The sequence below is a fragment of the Macrobrachium rosenbergii genome, chromosome 2, assembly GCF_040412425.1.
Source record: "Macrobrachium rosenbergii isolate ZJJX-2024 chromosome 2, ASM4041242v1, whole genome shotgun sequence".
NCBI classification, from domain to species: domain Eukaryota; kingdom Metazoa; phylum Arthropoda; class Malacostraca; order Decapoda; family Palaemonidae; genus Macrobrachium; species Macrobrachium rosenbergii.
This window is the reverse complement of record NC_089742.1, coordinates 51,119,271-51,136,959: the sequence shown is the minus strand read 5'-3', so window position 1 is coordinate 51,136,959 and position 17,689 is coordinate 51,119,271. Positions and strand designations below refer to the sequence as shown.

The following is a 17,689-nucleotide window of genomic DNA, read 5'->3' as shown; positions in this document are numbered from 1 at the left end:
TAGGAATATAATAAAAGACTTTACTGCATTGTATTTAAGATCCTAATCGTAATGGACCCTCTCATATAGTTTGAAGGAACAACAGTAGATAAAAAGTAATAGTTTGAAAAATAGTTTCTTTTATTCTTAGTTAACTCGGTCATGGATCAGAATATACCCTTACACTTTAAGACCTCATTGCATAACGCAGGGCGAGTCATATAGGTTGTTCAATTGGGAAATTCAAAAAGAAATATTATATTATTGAAGTACGAGGGTGTGAGGAAACTATTAGAATTAAAACCTGGACCATATTCAAGGTTAATATTATCTTGTGTGGAAGGTAAGAATTTAAGTGTTTCTATATATACATAAAGTACTGATAACGTGATAAAAAGATTATATATGTATGTATATATATATATATATATATATATATATATATATATATATATATATATATATATATATATATATATATATATATATATATATATATATATATATATATATATATATATATATATATATATAAATATATAAATATACATACAAACATTAATACGTACATGCGTACATACATATATTTGCAGCTCTAGAAAGTCATTCGTGTAAAGTGCACCGATCAAAATTACTAGCTGTAAATGTATCAAATAAAATTACAGACATAAATGCATTCAAGTCAGCAATAACTAACTGATAAATGCTAGTAAATTTTTTTTTTCCGTTTCCCCAGCAGTCAGTTTGAGGACGTTGTAAAGCAGAGGCAGGATGCTATAAAGGAGTCGTCGGCATCCTTTAAAGAGTCCTTTATTATCTACCCTCGTTGTCTCTTCCGGTTAACTACAAGGACCTCTCTCTTGTATACATGTGAGTAAAAAGCTTTTGTAGTCGGTGGAATATAGCTTCAGGAAGAGTGTTGTACTCCAGTGTTTCTTTTGATCTGACTCTGTGGCTTAAAAGTAGGAAATTTATTATACTGTAGTTACATATATATACAAGTTGCTTTTATATATATATATATATATATATATATATATATATATATATATATATATATATATATATATATATATATATATATATATATATATATACATTAACACACATCATCGCCCAACACTGCGGGACGTTAAGGGCCCCTCTTTAAAATTGGTGCATCATGTTTTCCTAAGCTTTATTTCCTATAAATATCCTCCTGCTCATGTCTACCCTCCCTTCTCAACTTCTCTCACCCAAGTACATGAATCCTCTAAGTAGGAAATGTGTGTGTGTGTGTGTGTAAGTGCGTTTGTTTTTATGCACTCTACACGCACTAATGCACTGCCTCTATCTCCTTTCCGGCAGACGGCCAAGATCACTGTCAGGGAAATACAAAGCTTGAACAGTGTTCTGTCCGAAGAATTTTGTAATGTTTACAAGTCTCTCACTTTTCAGACGACCTGGTGAAACTCGGATACCTTCACGCTTAATTGCCAGGTAAGACAGCCGCCTAATAATCCTGTTTATGTAACGTGAAGATGATGGCACGGAAAAAAAACAGGCTTCTTTATTGTACTAAACAAAATCAAGAGAGAGGAAAGATCTTTACTCTTGTAACAATATCCTTCACTTGTCGTGCGGTTGTAGGTGTTTAACACTAATACTCTTGTAACAATATCCTTCACTTGTAGTGCGGTTGTAGGTGTATAACACTAATACTCTCGTAACAATATCCTTCACGTGTCGTGCGGTTGTAGGTTTTTAACACTAATACTCTTGTGACAATATCCTTCACTTGTTGTACGGTTGTAGGTGTATAACACTAATACTCTTGTAACAATATCCTTCACTTGTCGTGCGGTTGTAGGTGTATAACACTAATACTCTTGTAACAATATCCTTCACTTGTCGTGCGGTTGTAGGTGTTTTACACTAATACTCTTGTAACAACATCCTTCACTTGTCGTGCGGTTGTAGGCGTTTTACACTAATACTCTTGTGACAATATCCTTCACTTGTCGTACGGTTGTAGGTGTATAACACTAATACTCTTGTAACAATATCCTTCACTTGTCGTGCGGTTGTAGGTGTTTTACACTAATACTCTTGTAACAACATCCTTCACTTGTCGTGCGATTGTAGGCGTTTTACACTAATACTCTTGTGACAATACCCTTCACTTGTCGTACGGTTGTAGGTGTATAACACTAATACTCTTGTAACAATATCCTTCACTTGTCGTGCGGTTGTAGGTATAACACTAATACTCTTGTAACAATATCCTTCACTTGTCGTGCGGTTGTAGGTGTATAACACCAATACTCTTGTAACTATATCCTTCACTTGTCGTACGGTTGTAGGTGTATAACACCAATACTCTTGTAACAATATCCTTCACTTGTCGTGCGGTTGTAGGTGTTTAATACTAATACTCTTGTAACAATATCGTTCATTTGTCCTGCGATTGTAGGTGTTTAACACTAATACTCTTGTAACAACATCCTTCACTTGTCGTGCGGTTGTAGGTATAACACTAATACTCTTGTAACAATATCCTTCATTTGTCCTGCGGTTGTAGGTGTTTAACACTAATACTATTGTAACAATATCCTTCACTTGTCGTGCGGTTGTAGGTGTTTAACACTAATACTCTTGTAACAATATCCTTCACTTGTCGTGCGGTTGTAAGTGTTTAACTAATACTCTTGTAACAATATCCTTCATTTCTCCTGCGGTTGTAGGTGTTTAACACTAATACTCTTGTAACAATATCCTTCACTTGTCTTGCGGTTGTAGGTGTATAGCACTAATACTCTTGTAACAACATCCTTCACTTGTCGTGCGGTTGTAGGTGTTTTACACTAATACTCTTGTAACAATATCCTTCACTTGTCTTGCGGTTGTAGTGGGTGTTTAGCACTGATACTCTTGTAACAATATCCTTCACTTGTCCTGATTTCCCAGGTTTGCAGAGAGGAAGAATAATCCTCCATATTCCTCGCTGCATCATCGCCTATCAGTGCAGTTTCAACCATTCGAGAAGATGATTTCTGAAGGAAATTCAATTTCGAGTCAGGATTTCTGTAGTCTGCTGTTCGAGTTGGTTTTCGTTCCGATAAAACTTGGATCAGCAAATTAGAGGTTTCGTAATCCCTTGAGTATGAGAGCAATTCAAAAGTAACCTAGTCAGGGTGGATTAATAGGTTTGTACCTACGGAGAAGGATTCGTAACAAATATGACGTTTTGTACTTTGTAATTACTTTTGAATCAGCTAGCATGAAAGAGATTTTCGAGATTTGTAGTCAAGCTGCAAATTCGCATCCTCATTTGGACAGAATAATTTATATGATTGTTTTAAAAATCCTTTTGCAATGGAAGAATTTACTGGACTCCAGACTCATCTTTCTTGATTCTCTTCAAATGAAAAATGTTAGAGAGAGAGAGAGAGAGAGAGAGAGAGAGAGAGAGAGAGAGAGAGAGAGAGAGAGAGAGAGAGAGGGGTCTCAAAGCATCGCGTATGAGCACTCGACCTAACAGAAAGGGGATAAGGATCGAAATAGCACAATTCTGCCCAAAACAAGGGTAGGGCCAAGGAAAAATGACCAGCGTGATATGCGTGAAAGGTTGTTCTTCCTGAATTGAAGAGGAGAGGGAAGTTAAAACGGTCGAAGATTAATCGTTATTGCATTAATTCGATATTGATCATTTCGAACAATCAAGATTTTTCGTTGGAAGGCACAGATTATATATATCACTAACAACACACACACACACGTATATATACAGTATATGTGTGTGTATGTATGTGTATATATATATATATATATATATATATATATATATATATATATATATATATATATATATATGTGTGTGTATATATAGACGGAAGAGGTGATATGGCAGCAGGCACTATTATTACTCTTTTATGATGATGAAATGTAAAAGGATTGTCAGAGCTTTTTCTTTTGCCATCATATCATAACACGTAATAATAACGGAGAAATATATGAATATATATATATATATATATATATATATATATATATATATACATATATATACATATATTATATGTACGTGTATGTATATATATATATATATATATATATATATATATATATATATATGTATACATACAGTATATATTCCACAGGTCCTTCTTAAGCGTTCTGAAATTGATACTACCTACCTCCACTCTTACCATATTCGGATTTTTTTTTTCCAAAAACCACTCAAAACACTTAATAATTAGTAATTAATTTAAGTTACTTTGTTTTCCTTATCTGAAAACTCATTCAAAAAATGGCAGAAGAATTTGGAATACTAAATATTCTTTTATCATCTCCCACTGTCTGCAAATTTCGATACAACACGTGAAATACAAAAACAATCTTTCTTCTGTTATAATAAATAAATGGATTTTTCTGAAGAGAATGATTTTAGAACATTTCCATGATTTCATACTTGTTGAATTGAATATAGAATTTAGGCCAAGGCCAAGCACTGGGACCTATGAGGTCATTCAGCGCTGAAAGGGAAACTGACTGTAAAAGGTTTGAAAGGCGTAACAGGAGGAAAACCTCGCAGTTGCACTATGAATCAATTGTTAGGAGAGGGTGGAAAAGTAAGATGGAAGAAAGAGAGTATGAAAGGAGGTACAGTAAAAGAAACGAAAGGGGTTGCAGCTAGGGGCCTGAGGCACGCTGCAAAGAACCTTAAGTAATGCAGTGACGTCACCACCTCCCCTATGGGGTTCATAATTACTTGCTTTTTGCCTGAAATGTACCTCATACCATGAGGAAACCTTTAACTTTAAGGATATACATTTTAACATGAGCTTTAAACATAAATCGATATTTAACCTATTTACCCCAAAATCGACGGCTTTATTTTCGAGATCCATTTAATACGCGAAATTCTCACCGGCGTCAATTTTGCAAAGTGCTGTCGAGTGCTCAGTTTTAATTTCGCCGAGGGCCCTTCGCTCCTTTTCATCTTTTTCTTTCCAAAGTGATTCTCTTCTGGTTAGGGTTGGCAGGAGAGGGTCTTGTGACTAATATTTAATATCTGGGTTCTTTTTTTGTTCACCTTGGCAAATCTTCTGACGGGAACGGATGTTTTAGATAATCTCAAGGAGCGAATAGTTGGTGACGAGAATTTGGGCTCTGTTTATTGATATTTGTTGTAATATAGTGTTCGTTAATGTACAGAATTCTTTATACATTTTTTGGTTTATTTCTTAAGTGGATTTTGTTATTGGATGGGTATTTTCTGAAGTGTGAAAAGAATCTTTATATGGGCATGATGTTGCTGCGTAGAATTTCTTGCACTGAGACTATTTTTATATCTAAACATTAGATATAAAAATGTCGAGCTAGATAAGTATAAAGGTTAGTCCACTGCTTATTTCAGTTTCGGATATTTTACCCCAAGATTGATTTAGAAATAAGATATAGCAAGTTCCTACATTTAAGGCGGTTTTACCTAACCAGTGGTGGTTTCAGAAATGATTTAACCATTGATTAGTTATTATTATGCTATTATTTTTGTAATACAAAAGTTAATCAATTAAATTTCTAATGAAACGAAACTCAAGTTTCTGAAATGAAGTATGGTTGTGGAGTTATCATAATTGCCTCAGTGTTTTTAACATATTCTTTTATTTATTGTTAAAGTTATTACGACTTTTCTTAAAAATCTCTACGTCATACTTTCCTTATGTCAGGCAGTAAGAACAATTTATTATTCATAATATTCACGTTCGCTTAATGCAGGTGGGTATTGTTCTCTTGCTGAGAGAGAGAGAGAGAGAGAGAGAGAGAGAGAGAGAGAGAGAGAGAGAGAGAGAGAGAGAGAGAGAGATTTGTTTGGCCACTGTTCGTATTTTTCAGCGCCATGAAAATGGAACACCGCTAGAAATATGTTCACTTGATTTTGTGGCAGTTATATACAGTTACACTGTTGCAGAAAATGATTTATGGAATACGAAATTGAGGGCTTCGTTACTCGGGTCAGATTTTTAAGGAAGCTCTGCTCGCGTCCCACCTAGACACACACCACTCTAGAATTCTCGCTGCTGTACGAATATAACTGAGCGACACCAAATGGCCGAGGCGCGTTCTCCCGATATTTGACTGGACACCTTGACCTTTCCCTGAAAAAAGCGGGAAGCCATATCTTAAAAACTAACCATAGAATTTTCTTGAAAATAACCGTATTACGTTTCACAAACCCAAATTACTGTTGAGTCACTATCTAACCTAACCTAACCTAACCTAACCTAGGGGTTAGACAAAAAATACCGAGGCTGGTGCAATACTAGCATATATCTCAGGATTTTGCGGCCGGAGCATGGTATAAGTTAAGTTAAGTATACCTTAGTTTTACCAGACCACTGAGCTGATTAACAGCTCTCCTAGGGCTGGCCTGAAGGATTAGGGACTTATTTTACGTGGAATAAGAACCACATTATTTGGCAACGGGAAAGTTTAATTGCTACCACATTACAGCGAGAAAATGAATTTCATCACCAGAAATAAATTCCATGCATGGTATAGTAACCCATACCTTGCACTACTATAATTAAAAGAAAATACTGCAAATTGAAGTCTCGTTGTTTTGAATGTGCAAGGACTAGGTTCAGTTTAGAAGAAATATCCGCCAGTTGATTTGATTAAGAAGGCAAAACTGGATGGTTTTGGCGTATGGTAAGCCAAAGTTGAAATAGCACTGTGTGCACGAATTGGACAGACAAAGAATGTATCTAGGGGTAGCTGAAACATTTAGAGCTTTGAAAGGTGTGGTGCTCATAGGCTTTAAAAGACTCCTGGGACAGGGAAGAGCACAAACGTGTTACTTCGATATTTATATGGGTTACTTTGAGTGTTACAAAAGAAACAGCTGCAATGGTGAGTGCATATAGAACATGTACGGGAAAGGAGGCAAGTGAAAAAGAATGTTTATATGAATGTCTGAATCTGAACCTGGCTTGAGACTATTGCTGTGTTATTTCAGTACAGATGAGAGAGTATGGTTAGAAGAGGGGAGATTGTAAGTGTATAAGAAAATTGTTTTGAAATGAAAACCAAGATAGATAGAAGGTCAAGCTAAAGAAACTAAAGAGAAAGGTATGAAAATATAATAAAAATGGATTAAGACAAGAGAGTCTGATAAGACGAAAAGTGAGACGAGCCAATAAGAAGAAAAAGGTAAAAATGTGCTGGCAAGAAGGTAAAACGATTTAACAAGGACTATGATAAACTAGAGGTGGCATCATGAGGTCAACAGGGCATAAAAACTGGTAGGGGTGGGATGAGAAAAAAGGTGTAAAATGGAGAAACAAAAAAAAAAATTAATATAAAGTTCGTAACAAAAAAGAAACTCCCTCATGCATGGATGTGGTAGTCGACAGGAAACTGAATTTAATAAATGAATTTAGAAAATAATCTAAAGAGACGGGAGAAGATGGGCAAGATTTCTAGGAGGACGCAAATGCAGAAAGAAAAGCTAATCGACAAATGGATAGCTATATACAATATGCAAATGGAGAGGTGCTGTCTGAGGTGAACGCAGAACTGGGTCGTTGAAGTCAGTATCTTGAATATTTATCGCATGAAGGGTGGGAGAAGCAGAGTTGAGTGATTTAAAAGTGGAGAGGGTTAGTGTAAGTCTAATAATGCATGTGAACGAGAATGTTGAGCCTCTAAGTGGAGCAATTAATATTGCGAGGACTGAAAAGACTCAAGGAGATGACAGGGTTGCAAATGGGATTATGTGGTGCAGTGGATAAAGGAGAGGTTCTGAACGAATGGCGGAAAACAATGGATGTTCCTTTGTGTGTGGGAAAATGTGATAAAAGTGATTAAGAATTAAAGGGAGATGATGTTACTCAGCATTCCAGGAAAGGAACTTGGCTGCATTTTGATTCAGATAGTCAGATGTTTGGCTGAAAAAGTGGACGGGGGTGGGGGGAGGGGGTGGACACCGTTGATTTAAACAAGGAAGAAGATTCTTCGTTGGACTGGTCGATATCGTACTCGGCTAGCACTCTGCTGGGCCCGGGTTCGACTCTCCGGCCGGCCAATGAAGAATTAGAGTAATTTATTTCTGGTGATAGAAATTCATTTCTCGGTATAATGTGGTTCGGATTCCACAACAAGCTATAGGTCCCGTTGCTAGGTAACCAATTGGTTCTTAGCCACGTAAAATAAATCTAATCCTTGGGGCTAGCCCTAGGAGAGCTGTTAATCAGCTCAGTGGTCTGGTTAATCTAAGGTATATTTATTTTCCTTAAACAAGGAAGGGAATGTGTGAAACAAGTGTTTATTGTCATACCTATATGTGCGATGCTGGAAAATAGAGGGAAATCATATACCTGGGATTAAGGAACTTGAAAAATCTTAGGATAAAGTCAGTAGAAGGACAGTGACGTATGGAATAGAACAGGGCCCCGTCACTCTCTCGAACAGCCAGGTACTTAATTCGCTCCCTAAGTGAACAGGACAATCTTCATAAAATGAATATATATTTATATTTTTTGTCATCACAGAATGTAACCTATCACTGTGCTTTTATATGTTACTTTGATAGAGGAAAAAAATCGTAGTCTCTCCTAGAAGTCATATAAGCTAAGACTGGTCTTCCTGAGTTTTGTATATAAAAATAGTTCTGCAAACATTTCAGTTGGTTATTCCTGTGAAAAATGAATGCCTTCTTTTTCAGCTTTCTAAGTGAAGAAACTTTATGGATAGCAAAACATGGTGCAAATAAGGCTGAGAACATTAAGATACATTATGATTAAATGGCTCTACAACTGTCAATATTGACGTAGCTCCTCCAAACCCGAGTTAATACGAAGAAAACAAGCTAACTATTTTTCTTAGCTGTTTTCATCGTACACTGTTTCTCCACAGTTACATGAGCGAATTCATGTGACGATAATGAATTAAGGGCATGAATAGTAAATGGAAAATACATTATATTAAGGTGCTTTATTATTTCATCATACTTACAGAAGTAACCAAATAAAACGTTTAAGTAATTGTGGTAAGAGCGAAAGATAATGACTGTAGATGGTGTACGGTCGTTTAGCAATTACGCCAGGCTACAAAGCCGGCAGCTTCTGGTCGAGGGACGAGAAACAAACACCTGAGAAGCCGGTTGGTTAAGCTTCCCCTAGGGAACCAATAGATGGCGTCAGCTTGCACGTTTTCAAAATAGGGGAGGAAACGTTTAGATATAAGTATAAATTGGCGTTTTACTTTGAGATATCGATCTAATTCTGTCCACAGTAAATATTGAGTAAGTGTCTGACGTAAATCTACACTTTATACATGCGAATGGAAATCATTTACTCGCAAAATGACCCTTCGTAATAATGGTCTTTCACCTCAGACACATGTGAGGTTCTCATCAAGACATATCTTTTATACTATCCCTCATAAATGGATGGTCCATTGCACATTAGAATATGTGGTGGAGAAGGATTCACGCAGAAGTAACTGCTTTCATGTAAAGCTAACCATTATCATTAAATTATGGAATGTAACTCACTCAGAATTTAGGGATTACAATATTACCAATATTGTGGAAAACAATTTTCATTTATTAAGCATTGATGTACGTAAACATTTTGTACATAAATTTAAGAATGTGGATAAAATGTAATGAAAATGGTTAAAAAAAAATACAGTAACTTGAAAGGTGACAATCGTATTAATGTTGGAAATTGATAAAGCCTCACAAATACCTTTAATCATAGTCTTTGTGCCTGTATTACTATCAGAACACAAAGGAAGAAAGAATTTTGATTATATTTATTTATATGACGCTGGCGATGAACATGCCATCAATGTAATTGAGGATTAATGGAAGCCTATCTAATCCAGCAGTTACAGCCATTACTCAGTCATTTTTCCAGAGAGAGAGAGAGAGAGAGAGAGAGAGAGAGAGAGAGAGAGAGAGAGAGAGAGAGATACAGAACACTGTTATTCAAGAATATCATCTCCCTTTACAGTTTTATATTCAGCTCTGGAGTCTGTTTACAGTATTCCATCCTTTCATAGCATCAACTCATCCTATTCCCTAATATTGAGTCATATATTCCCCTTTATATCGTCCGCCTTGTGTTCATTTCCTTACTTTATGACTTGCTGTTTTCAAGCAAGCACAAATGCTTTGCATTCTTGCCTTAGCTTAGACCTAGACTGTCTTACTTCCTCTAACCCGTGGGGGAGCAGTGCCGTCAGTGCACCTCACACGATGCACTGTAGGCATTACTAAAGCTTCTTTGCAGCGTCCCTTCGACCACTAACTGCAACCCTTTGCATCCCTTTTACTGTACCTCCTTTCATATTCTCTTTCTTCATCTTACTTTCCACCCAGTCCTAACAATTGATTCATAGTGAAACTGCGAAGTTTTCCTCCTGTTGCACCTTTAAAACCTTTTACTGTCAATTTCCATTTCAGCGCTGAATGACCTCGTAGGTCCCAGTGCTTGGCCTTTGGCCTAATTTCTGTATTTATCTCAGCTCTTACTTTCCCCAGTTAAGAAAGCCGTACACATGATGCCAAATTAATTTAGTATTTTGCCGAAAGAAACTTTTGTGTCATTAGTGCAGGATAGAAGGCTACACTATTTAACCTGAATGGACGGAAGGTCTTCACTAGTACCTTACCAACGTCCAACATATGGTGGCATGGAGCTGATCCTCATTAGCAGGCATTTTTAAAATTAAAATTCTGCTTTTGGACCCTCTCAGGACTTGTGGTTACTCAGCGTGTGGAACTGATCCGTATTAGCAGGCATTTTTAAAACTAAAATTCTGCTTTTTGGCCTCCCAGGGCTTGTAGTTGCTTAGCGTATGGAGCTGATTCGTATTAGCAGGCATTTCTAAAACTAAATTTCTGCGTTATGACCTCCCAGAACTTGTAGTTACTCAGCGTATGGGGCTGATCCGTATTAGCAGGCATTTTTAAGATTAAAATTCTGCTATTTGACCTCTCAGGACTTGTAGTTACCCAGATAACTTCACCGAGATTCGCTTTTTGATTGAATGTATGCTGAAAATACCTATGACTTCTCGTTTTCAAATAAATGAAAATAAATGGCGATTCTTACACTCAGCTGAATATTCCTGTGTCCTTAACTTTGTAGACGATGCAGCTTTATAAATTTTCATTGTTAATAAAACATAATTTTGCTGCTGAATTGGACTGCGTGCAGAGTTTGTTTAATACTGGAGGGATATCACAGTCTGAAGTGTGTTCATATTGACATGCTAAGATCGGAGGTACTTCACAGTTTATCTCATTCTATTTATCTGATAATTCTGTCATTTATATTCTTTCAACAAACTTATGTATATATATATATATATATATATATATATATATATATATATATATATATATATATATATATATATACATTATATTATGTAAACTGTGAATGAAATTTGTTACTATTTTGATCTGCTGTCTCTCTCTTTCTCTCTGTCTCTCTCTCTCTCTCTCTCTCTCTCTCTCTCTCTCTCTCACACACACACACACACACACACACACATATATATATATAAATACTTTTGAATTGGTATCACTGAGCCGAACATAATATAAATCAGCCTTGTAAATTGGCCCTGGGGTATTATGACTGTTTTTAATTTCCAGGTTTAATCGGCGCTGAAATATATTCGGATGAAAAGCACAGAGAGAGAGAGAGAGAGAGAGAGAGAGAAAGAGAGAGAGAATCACCGGTAGTTTGGAGATTAAATCTGTACACCGTGATGGAACGAATGACTCAGCAGGGCAAGTGTAAAATTGACACAGATTCATATCGCCTGTCTCTGCGCGTGTTGTTCTGACTTAATTCCTCTGTGAATTCACAAATGATCTGAGTTAGCCAGGATTTATTTCTAATTATTTTCGTCCGATTATTTCAGTTATTACGTATGTATCTTTGCCCGCGTTGTTCCGATTTATTGTCTCTGTGAATTCACAAACGATTCGAGTTAGCCAGGATTTGTTTCTAATTATTTTCGTGTGGTTATTTCATTTATCAGCATTTGTTTTATTTTTGATTCTCGCATGGCATGGGAGCCTTTACTTTGAATGTATCATAACAAAAATTTACTGACTTATGACTTGTCAATAACGATAAATTGAGGATAATTTTCTTGGGCATTAAGTACCTTGAAATACGGTACACCAGATATATTGAATTCAGTACAAAGGACATTGCTAGTTTATTAAAATGGGAAAAAAGTACATTTATGTCAAACTGGAGCGTACTTTATACTTTGTCAGAGGAGAACTGTCAGTTATGGTACATGTTACTGTCAGCTTACAAAGACGAGCTCTTGCCTTTCGGAAAATATCCGGTCCTTCTTTTGATGAAGACATCTGGGTGGTGTGTCATTCTAATATAAGGATATGTAGACCCCTCTTTTAGGCTTGATAGAAGGAGGAATGTTTCGTCGGTACTTCTGTCCAGGATTAAACAGACATACGCCTACACATACACACGCACACACACGCATACATACATACATACATACATACATACATACATACATACATACATATATATATATATTTATTTATATATATATTTATATATATATATATATATATATATATATATTTATATATATATTTATATATAAATATATATATATATATATATATATATATATATATATATATATATATATATATATATATATATATATATGTATATGTATATATATACATACATACATACATGCATATAAAAGGGACTCGCAACATCAGCAACAGGACCACGATCTGATTCCCGGGCGAAGCAAAAGGGCTAAATGAATAAATTGAGGTTACCTGGCGTGACGCCTGAACCGTCTCAGGTACATTTGCTCATTATCAAAGGGAAAGAACCCTGTGAATGAAATATTTACCAGGCAGAGGATAATTATGGACATGGAGGTGAAAGTGGCAACCCAGATTTATTATTTTTCATAATGATTGGTCAGTTTAGAAGAATAGTTTACTAATGGCCTGTTCCTCAATGAATTCTTATGTAGTATTCAAGACATGTTGCCGTGAAATATAGAGTAGTAGGACAAAATATAAATGGATATATATATATATATATATATATATATATATATATATATATATATATATATATATATATGAAAACAACATATCTACGGGATAGAAGAAGCATTCAAAAATAAGTAAATATAAAAAAACTGAAAAGAATCAGGGAGAAAAAAAATATATGAGGGGAAAAGGAATTTTATGGAAACATTAAGATTAAAGACTTTGGGGTGATGGGAAATTAAAAATAGGGATATTTGCAGTAAGGGGGAAAACAAATGTTTAGGCAAAGCTTTAATAAATATAAGTATGTATGTGTGTATATATATATATATATATATATATATATATATATATATATATATACATATATATATATATATATATATATATATATATATATATATATATATATATATATATATATATATATATATATATATATATATATATAATGTGTATAAGGGTGATGTGCAGAACGGCAATTCGTCAATTCAGCGCATTTTGTACGCCATCGGAGGCAATGACAGTTCACCAAGTGACTTAAAGGATCCACATCGACATCTTTCGAACCCAGCGAATTGATGAAGTGAGGTCACGGAGAAACTTGACCTTCCAGGTCGATAAACAACGTGCAGGGTCATGATAAACAAATAAAAAATACGGCGAAGTTTCTCCAGCGCAATCGAGTTTTGTGTACAGCGTATAATCAAAGCCACCGAAAATAGATCTGTCTTTAGGTGGTTCGGCATAAGACTGTATGAGCCGCGCCCCATGAAACTTTAACCACTGCCCGGTGGTGGCCTGGCCTATATCGTTGCCAGAAGCACGATTATGGCTAACTTTAACCTTAATTAAAATCAAATCTACTGAAGTAGAGGGCTGCAATTTGGCATGTTTGATGATTGGAGGGTGGATGATCAACATACCAATTTGCAGCCCTCTAGCCTAAGAAGTTTTTAAGATCTGAGAGTGGACAGAAAAAGTGCGGACAGAAAAAAGTGCAGACTGAAAAAGTATGGACAGAAAAAGTGCGGACAGAAAAAATTGCGGACAGAATAAAGTGCTGACGAACAGACAAAGCCGGCACAATAGTTTTCTTTTACAGAAAATTAAAACGTGCAGAGGTGCAGAGATTAAGGACACCCAAGGAACGAAAAATACAAGGGTTCGCTCCAGTTTTGAATGGAGATGTTAGACACGAGATGATCTCACATCTTTCAGGTAAAACTACGAATCTCCACAACAGCAACTTTACTTCTAATACATTCTGAAATATGTTGAAATAAAATTGATGTTTCTGACTAAAAGTGGACGACAAAGTTGATTTAGAAATATCGAATTTGGGAGTAGGTCATGTTTTCGCCTGTGTCAGTGTTCTAGCCACTGTATCTCTATTGCGGATTTTGGTGGAACTTGGCGAAACTATTCATGAGGCGCTTAAAGTACTTTTTGAGTCTAGTTTTATATCTAATATTTTATTCTTGTTATATTACTTTGTCCTGAGTTATATGGTTAATGCGGCCAGTTTGAAATGATATATAACCACTGGATTTTATTTCCTTATATGACAACAGCAAACATTTAGCTGATAAACAGGCGAAACATTCTTATAAAGTTGGAAAGGAAAAAGTAAAGCAAAGGTTAACTATAAGAGGAACCTTTCTATCCTGAAGGAAATAATGAATTCTGTTATTGGAAATATTAAAGCAATTAACTAAACAAAAGCCTTCGGAAAGCACATACTTTAGCCAAGGCAGGGTAATGCTGCATCGAAAGGTCTCTTCTCGCCAGACGTTACATTCCTAAATCTACGAAGATAAATTAAGAAGAATAGAAACAAATAAACCGAACCAAAAACACAAGCTACGTGGAAGAAGTAAAAACTGTCCTGGATTCCACTTCTTAGCCTCTAATATCTTCCCCAACACGCCATAAATGAAATTTCGGCGTCATTTGCGCATATTCTCTCACCCTGGTTTGAAAAAAAAGGCCTTGTAAAAGTCACTTGACATGTGATTATGAAACGCTCCAGAACACTCGGAATTTCATAAGCCCAGTGGCAGACTGTGAGGACGTTTTGTTGATAGGTCGAGAATTTCCAGCGATGAGAACGGTAATAAAATGATAAAGGAAGGTAGGTGGATGTTGTGGTGGAGATGGGGGAAGATGAAAGGGTTGGTGGTACCATTCCAAAGATGTAATGGGGTTGTGCTATGATCGTCATCATTTGTGATGGGGAGAGGTAACGAGCACTAAAGAGTTTTGGTGTTTCTTAATGAACAGTACCATACAAAGAAACAGCACTGTGGAAAGATGTAGAAGAATCTTGTCAATACGAAAGATTTACTGAGTAAATAAAACTTTGTAGAGGGAATAGACAGTTAATCTGTCTAGGAAAACAATCTCAAGAAGGCATGAATACACATTCCTGTCTTTTGAATACAAGCCGTGAAAGAGTCGATGTAATAATGAATTACTTTTGAGCCCTAAGACCCAGGTCCTATCAGATGAGCTACTTGGGTACTTCCCTAAGGTCAAAGGTCACAGAAGGCAAAAGTTGTATGTACCCAGGAGCTTCTTTGAACGCTCAAGAGATGTAAATTATTACAGCTGCGGGAGGTCTGCGAGTCTCCAAAACCTGGAATTGACTATGTGAGTTCATATAAACCATCTGAAATGTGCGGCCTGTCAAAACTGTCGTATGGTAATTTTTCAGGTGTTTTACTTAGCTCCCAAGGTATCAAAGTATGAATGGATATGAGTTTCATCATACAAGCTTCTTTATCTAATACCCCCTCTCGGATGATTGATAATAATTTTTTCTTCTTACAGAAGCTTTATTTGTCAAATTATTATTTTACAAGGATAAATGGGGTATATCAAGAATAATTTATGCGAATTGGGGTATGAAACTACGTAGCAACCTGTGTCGATGTGGACGATGTTGATGTTAATGTGGAAAAACTGATATTTCTGATAAACCATTTTTAATGGATACTGAATGTGTCAAATGAATTATTCACCTGAGTGATGTGGTCAGTGATCCTTCATAAATATAATATTATAAGAAATTATATGGAAAGAGTTGTTATGCTTGTAATTTCGTCTTATGTAAAAGTAAATTCTTAATATAGAAGACACATTATACTTCTGCTTGTGATTTTACATCAACTAACTGCTGTGGCAGATCAAGCAAATCTTCCAGGTACCAAACTATGTGAAGGGTTCAGTTCTAATTTTGGGTAATTTCAAAATTCCTGCCCCCTAAAAAACAGTGGTCACTTTGAGCCCCCAAGTAAATTTCTACTGAAGTTTCAGCTTCCACAAAAGTTCCCGTCTGAAACAGAATTTTGACATTTAATCACAAGGACTTACGTAAGTAAAGTTTTAGCTTCCATAGAAGCTCATCTTTTTTGGGGGGGCCATAGGGTTTACTGTCATTCCAGTAAACTTATATAAGGTAGAATGAGAAGGTGGGGGAAAAAACTGAATTTAAGAACCTACTATACCTTAAATGTCTTTATTCTTCTTTTTATTTTTTCTTCCTCCTCAAAGACGATTTCGAAGCGTTCAGATAGAAATAATTATCTATCGAGGATTTTAATAAACTAAGAAAGCAAAGTTTCCATGAGAAAAGTTGATGAGAGAGAGAGAGAGAGAGAGAGAGAGAGAGAGAGAGAGAGAGAGAGAGAGAGAATTCTCTATAATCCTCAAGTGATTGCCTTGGGCTAACGGCTCCTTCAGGCGTAGCCTAAATGCGTGATCGCACCCAGACATAAGCCCAGATTACCCATGAGCTCCTCTGAGATACTGCCGGAATACGTTTGTTCCTCAGACGAGAAAAATACTTCTCGGGATACGTGAGAAATGTTTACTTCCATTTCCTTCTCTGGTAGACTCCGCAATATATTATTTCTCATTTTTAGTTTGCTGTAAAAGAGAACTATTGTGCCGGTTATTCAGCCAAGTTCGCACTTCTTTTCTGCCCTCACTTTTTTCTGTCTGCACTTTTTCTGTCCGCCATCAGATTTAAAACTACTGGCCCAGAGGCCGCAAAATTGGCATGTTGATCATCCACCTCCAATCATCAAACATACCAGATTGCAGCCCTCTAGCCCAGTAGTTTTTATTTCATTTAGGTTGTGTTAGCCATAATCGTGCTTCTGGCAAACGATATAGATAGCTACTACCGGGCAGTGGGTTGAATCACATGGGGCGCGGCTCTTATAGCATTAAAATGAGACCACCGAAAGATTGATCTGTTTTCAGTGGCCTTGATTATACGCTGTAACTGCTGTACAGAAAACCTGTTTGTGCCGAAGAATTTGCATAACGTTCTACGTTGCTCGCTATTTCATAATACATTGGCATTTGCAAAGGCGTCGTTTCAACGTTTCCTTAATGGTCCTTAAATGTCTTGGAACGATATTATTCACAAGTCTGAAAGTGACAGGTCAATAAGATCAAATTACGTGGATTGGGAAAAGGATCTGTTGGTCCTACAGAGGCATTACTTTTGAAGACGAATCTAAAAGAGAGAAAATGGTATCTTTAATATAAATGGATCCGCATGTTTCAAGGGAACATTTCTCTCTCTCTCTCTCTCTCTCTCCAAACATTTCACGTAAAGATATGAACCTGCTTCTG

At 36.1% G+C, this 17,689-nt stretch overlaps 1 protein-coding gene across 5 annotated transcripts in view; it reads right to left on the bottom strand.

Moving 5' to 3' along the window:
• Positions 1–17,689, bottom strand: part of LOC136846698 (potassium voltage-gated channel protein Shaw-like) — a 152,467-nt gene that overhangs the window by 57,175 nt on the left and 77,603 nt on the right. The gene's annotated exons all lie outside the window — the stretch shown is intronic.